Source organism: Lathyrus oleraceus, chromosome 4 (assembly GCF_024323335.1).
Source record: "Lathyrus oleraceus cultivar Zhongwan6 chromosome 4, CAAS_Psat_ZW6_1.0, whole genome shotgun sequence".
Taxonomy (NCBI): domain Eukaryota; kingdom Viridiplantae; phylum Streptophyta; class Magnoliopsida; order Fabales; family Fabaceae; genus Lathyrus; species Lathyrus oleraceus.
In genome coordinates this window covers 6,776,116-6,782,115 of record NC_066582.1, presented here as the reverse complement: position 1 = coordinate 6,782,115, position 6,000 = coordinate 6,776,116, and positions in this window count along the sequence as shown.

Genomic DNA, 6,000 nt, shown 5'->3' with positions numbered 1-6,000 from the left:
AAAATATAAATCAGAGTAGATATGCAATTTAAGGGTGTCACACTTGACACTTCACACCATTCACCATAATAACTTGTCATGCTCATTTATTAATCAAAAATAAAACATTGCACAATTCGCAGCGGATAGAGATCTAATCAATCATGCAAACCATGTAATCACATTACATGTAAAACTGTTCAACAACCACAATTAAAAACAAAGTAAACATCCCGTCCCGATGTTACATCTACCAGAGCATGACCCACTAAGGAACTACACTAGACTCCAAGCACTAGCTTCTACTCAATCACTGCTCGTTACCTGAAACATAGTTGTAAGGGTGAGTTCCTCAATCGATATAATAAGCATTATAAAATATCATGTAATGCTAAGTAAATTAACACATTTCATCACCCTAATCAGATCACACATTCAGCAACGACAACATCAACTCAAAATCATAATCATACTCAACCCAACACAAAACACACGTATAATATTGGAATACATCCATTCATATTATACGCCATACATATATTATGCAATGAGACTCCATGCATGCGGTACCGACTATTCGTGAACACATAGTTCAACCTCACCGATCAAACCCAGATACGGCTACCAAGCTCACTAGTCCCACTCATTTGAGACCTAGTGACTCACTCACTAATTCCTCACCATGGGAATTAGCTACCACCCCAAGGGCTATGCTATGCACGCTAAATCACCTAGCATGCAAACATCAACAACAATCCACAATAACTCACTCACTAATTCATCACCATGGGAATTAGCTACCACCATAAAGGCCATACTATGCACGCTAAATCACCTAGCATGCAAACATCAACAACAATCCACAATGGACATATGCTCACACTCTAAGCCATAAACAGTCCATCCACAATTGCATACATAATAGATATATTCACAGCATTATGCATACCATCATACATCATCAGCATATTTATCACAGAATCATATTCATATCATGCCAAATAATAAATCACAGTATTAGCACACTCTACTAATACCTATACTGCTCAAAACAACGGGAAATGATCCCTACTATATCATACACCAATATAGGCCAATCATCAAATATGTCCACAATATTTAAATATCAAATTTTCACTTTTCCAACAGTGTTAACCGGTTAACGCCCTGGGTTAACCGGTTAACGCAACACAGAACACGCTTCCTGGCACATTCTAACAGTGTTAACCGGTTAACGCCCTGGGTTAACCGGTTAACGCAAGACAGACAACAATTTCTCATAATTCATAACAGTGTTAACCAGTTAACACCCTGGGTTAACCGGTTAACGCAAGACAGAAAGCTGTTCCTGCGCTAACACGAACAGAATGCAGAATTCCCGCATTTCTCGCCGTCGGAGGACTTCCGGACCTCCGATTTCAATTCCGTAAAAAGCTACACGTCCAGAAATTTACGACTCACCCACATATAGATTCAATTACAGTTTTAACATAACTTATTCATCACCATTTACAGCATTCCTCATCCCAATTAGGGTCAATTCAATGGCTTATTACTACCCATTACATGTTAACCCATAATACCCATTAAACGACGATAAATCCCCCTTACCTGAGTTAATCCGGCAATTGATTCTTTACTTCAAGCTTTTCCCTTCTTCAACCCTTGTTCTCTTGCTCTTCCTCTTTGCCCTTTTCTCACTTTCTGTCGCTTCTCTGGTTTTCACGTGAAAAAAAACCCTTTTTACCAAATGGAACTCTTTATATATATTCCAACTTTATTATTCCAATAATAATAATCCAATAATATTCCAATTATTTAATTAAATTAATAAATATTCTATTAATTTAAATTAAATAATTATCATATTTTATCGGGGTGTTACAACTCTCCCCCACTAAAAGAGTTTTCGTCCTCGAAAACATACCTCAAGCGAATAACTCTGGATAAGACTCCTTCATCTGACTCTCAAGTTCCCAAGTCACATTGCCACCTGCTGGTCCTCCCCAAGCTACCTTTACCAAAGCAATCTCTTTACCCCGCAACTGCTTCAACCCTCGATCCTCGATCCTCATAGGTGATGTTTCAACAGTCAGGTTATCTCTCACCTGTACATCATCTACTTGGACCACATGCGACGGATCAGGAATGTACCTCCTCAACTGAGACACATGAAAAACCTCATGCAAATTCGCAAGTGACGGCGGTAAAGCGATACGATAGGCTACCTCCCCTATCCTCTATAAAATCTGATAAGGACCAATAAATCGAGGTGTCAACTTCTTCGACTTCAAAGCTCGACCAACCCCAGTTATCGGAGTAACACGAAGAAACACATGATCTCCCTATTGGAACTCAAGTGACTTCCTCCTCTTGTCGTGATAACTCTTCTGACGACTCTGAGCAATCCTCATCTTCTCCCGAATCATCTTAATCTTTTCCGTAGTTTGTTGAACAATCTCCGGTCCAACCACAGCACTCTCACCGGACTCATACCAACATAAAGGTGTCCGACATCTCCTACCATACAAAGCTTCAAACGGTGCCATACCAATGCTCGAATGAAAACTATTGTTGTAGGTAAACTCAATCAAAGGTAAATAACAATCCCAATCACCTCCCTTTTCCAAAACACAAGCCCTCAAAAGATCCTCCAGTGACTGAATCGTCCTCTCAGTCTGACCATCAGTCTGCGGATGATATGCGGAACTCAATCTCAGCTTAGTTCCCAAAGCCCTCTGCAAACCTTCCTAGAACTTCGATGTAAATCTAGGATCTCTGTCCGAAACAATACTCGACAGAATACCATGCAAACTTACAATTTTCTCAATATACAACTTAGCTAATCTCTCTAACGGATAATCCATTCTGATCGGAATGAAATGAGCCGATTTTGTCAATCTGTCAACAATCACCCAAATAGCTTCAAAATTCTTAATTGTCCTCGGTAAACCAGAAACAAAATCCATACTGATACTATCCCACTTCCACTCTGGAATAGCCAACGGTTGCATTAGCCCAGACGGCTTCTGATGCTCAATCTTTGACTTCTGACAAGTCAAACAAGAATAAACAAAACTCGCAATTTCTCTTTTCATTCCCGGCCACCAAAATAACTTTTTCAAATCATGATACATCTTCGTAGCCCCAGGATGAATACTCAGGCCACTACGATGTCCTTCCTCAAGAATACTCTTCTTAAGTTCGGTAACATCCGGGATACACACCCGATTACCAAATTCCAAAACACCATTCTCATCAACCCTGAATTCACCACCTTGACCTTGATTCACTAGAGTCAACTTATCAACCAAAAGCACATCGGATTTCTGACCCTCTCTAATCTCATCCAGAATACCACTCGTTAACTTCAACATTCCCAATTTAACACTATTGTGAGTATTCTCACACACCAAACTCAAGTCTCTAAACTGCTCAATTAAATCCAATTCCTTAACCATTAACATAGACATATGCAATGATTTCCGACTCAATGCATCAGCCACTACGTTTGCTTTACCCGGATGGTAATTCAAACCAAAGTCATAATCCTTCAGAAACTCTAACCATCTCCTCTGTCTCATATTCAGCTCTTTCTGATCAAACAAATACTTTAAACTTTTATGGTCACTGAAAACCTCAAATCTTGACCCGTACAAGTAATGCCTCCATAACTTCAGAACAAATACCACAGCTGCCAACTCTAAATCGTGTGTCGGATAGTTCCTCTCATGAACCTTCAGTTGTCTCGAAGCATAAGCTACAACCTGCTTATTCTGCATCAAAACACCACCCAAACCCAACAATGAAGCATCACAGTAAACCTCAAATGGTTCCGATGGACTTGGTAATATCAGAATAGGAGCAGTAGTTAACCTTCTCTTTAACTCTTGGAAACCTTCTTCACATTTTGAGTCCCAAACAAACGCTTGCCCCTTTCTAGTCAACATCGTCAACGGTAACGCCAACTTAGAAAATCCCTCAATGAACTTCCTATAATAACCTGCAAGTCCAAGAAAACTCCTTATCTCAGAAACTGACTTCGGAGCTTCCCACTCAGATACCGCTTCTATCTTAGAAGGATCAACAGCAACACCACCTCTTGAAACCACATGACCAAGAAAACTAACCTCTTCTAACCAAAATTCACACTTGGACAGTTTAGCAAATAACGTCTTTTCTCGTAGAACTCCTAAAACCACTCTCAAATGTTCAGCATGCTCTTCTTCAGATTACGAATACACCAAAATATCGTCAATAAACACCACAACAAACTTGTCTAGGTACGGATGGAAAATCCTATTCATATACTCCATAAATACCCCAGGCGCATTAGTCACACCAAAAGGCATTACAGAATACTCATAATGTCCATACCTTGTTCTGAAAGCAGTCTTCTGAATATCCTCAGTTTTCACACGTATCTGATGATACCCCGATCTCAAATCTATTTTGCTGAACACACTCGCACCAACCAACTGATCCATCAAATCATCAATCCTCGGCAAAGGATACCGATTCTTGATCGTCACTTTATTCAGTTGCCTATAGTCCACACACAACCTCATAGTACCTTCTTTCTTCTTAACCAATAACACTGGTGCGCCCCACGGTGACACACTCGGACGAATAAATTTCTTATCCAACAGATCTTCCAACTGACTCTTCAATTCAGTTAACTCAACAGCAGACATACGGTACGGAGCCATCGACATCGGCCTAGTACCAGGTACCAAATCAATTGAGAACTCAACTTCACGCTCTGGCGGTAATTCATTCACTTCTTCAGGAAACACATCAGGAAAATCACACACCACGGCTAGACCGCAAATCACCAATTTATCTTTAGCCTCCAAAGTCGCTAACAGCATAAACAACTCTGCCTCATCTGCTACTGCCTTATTCACCTGCCTTGCTGATAGAAACAAACTCTTTCCTTCCTCAATCTCAGGAAAAATCACAGTCTTATCAAAACAGTTGATATAAACTCGGTTAAACACCAACCAGTTCATACCCAGGATAACATCAATCTGCACTAGGGGAAGACACACGAGGTCCATCCCAAAGTCTCTACCAAAAATACTCAAAGGACAATCTAAACAAACTGAAGTAGTAGTCACCGAACCCTTCGCAGGAGTATCAATCACCATACTCCCATGCATCTCAGATATCTCTAATTTAAGTTTCACAGCACAATCCAAAGATATAAAGGAATGAGTCGCACCTGTGTCAATAATAGCTACAAGAGGAAAGCCATTAATATAACACGTACCTCGGATCAAACGATCATCTGCAGAAGTCTCAGAACCCGATAAAGCAAAGACCTTGCCTCCCGACTGGTTCTCTTTCTTCGGCTTAGGACACTGTGGACTGATATGACCCACCTCTCCACAGTTGAAACAAGTTATAGTCTTCAACCGGCACTCTGCAGCCAAGTGACCACCCTTGCCACACTTGAAACACTTCTTCTCAGTACTGGTACACTCATGGATATGATGTCCAGCCTGACCACATCTGTAACACTTAGCAGGGGCACTGGAGTCTCCCCCACTAGGTCTCTTCATCCCACTCTATCTCTGGAAACCTTTGCCAGCTGCATACGGCTTCCCACGATCATTCTGATTCTTGCCTTTCCTATCAACCCTCTGCTGATAGCTCTCCGTTCTGGCCTTGGTATCCTGTTCAAAAATCCTGCAACAGTCAACCAAGTCAGAAAACACTCTGATCCGCTGATACCCAATAGCCTGCTTAATCTCGGGACGTAACCCGTTCTCAAACTTCACACATTTTGAAAATTCCCCAGTAGCCTCATCATAGGGAGTGTAATACTTCGACAGCTCTGTGAACTTAGCAGCATACTCAGTAACAGACCGGTTGCCCTGCTTCAATTCTAAGAACTCTATCTCTTTCTTTCCTCTGACATCCTCCGGAAAGTACTTCCTCAGGAATCTCTTTCTGAACACCGCCCAAGTGATCTCAGCACCCCCAGCAGCTTCCAACTCAGTGCGGGCAGCAACCCAC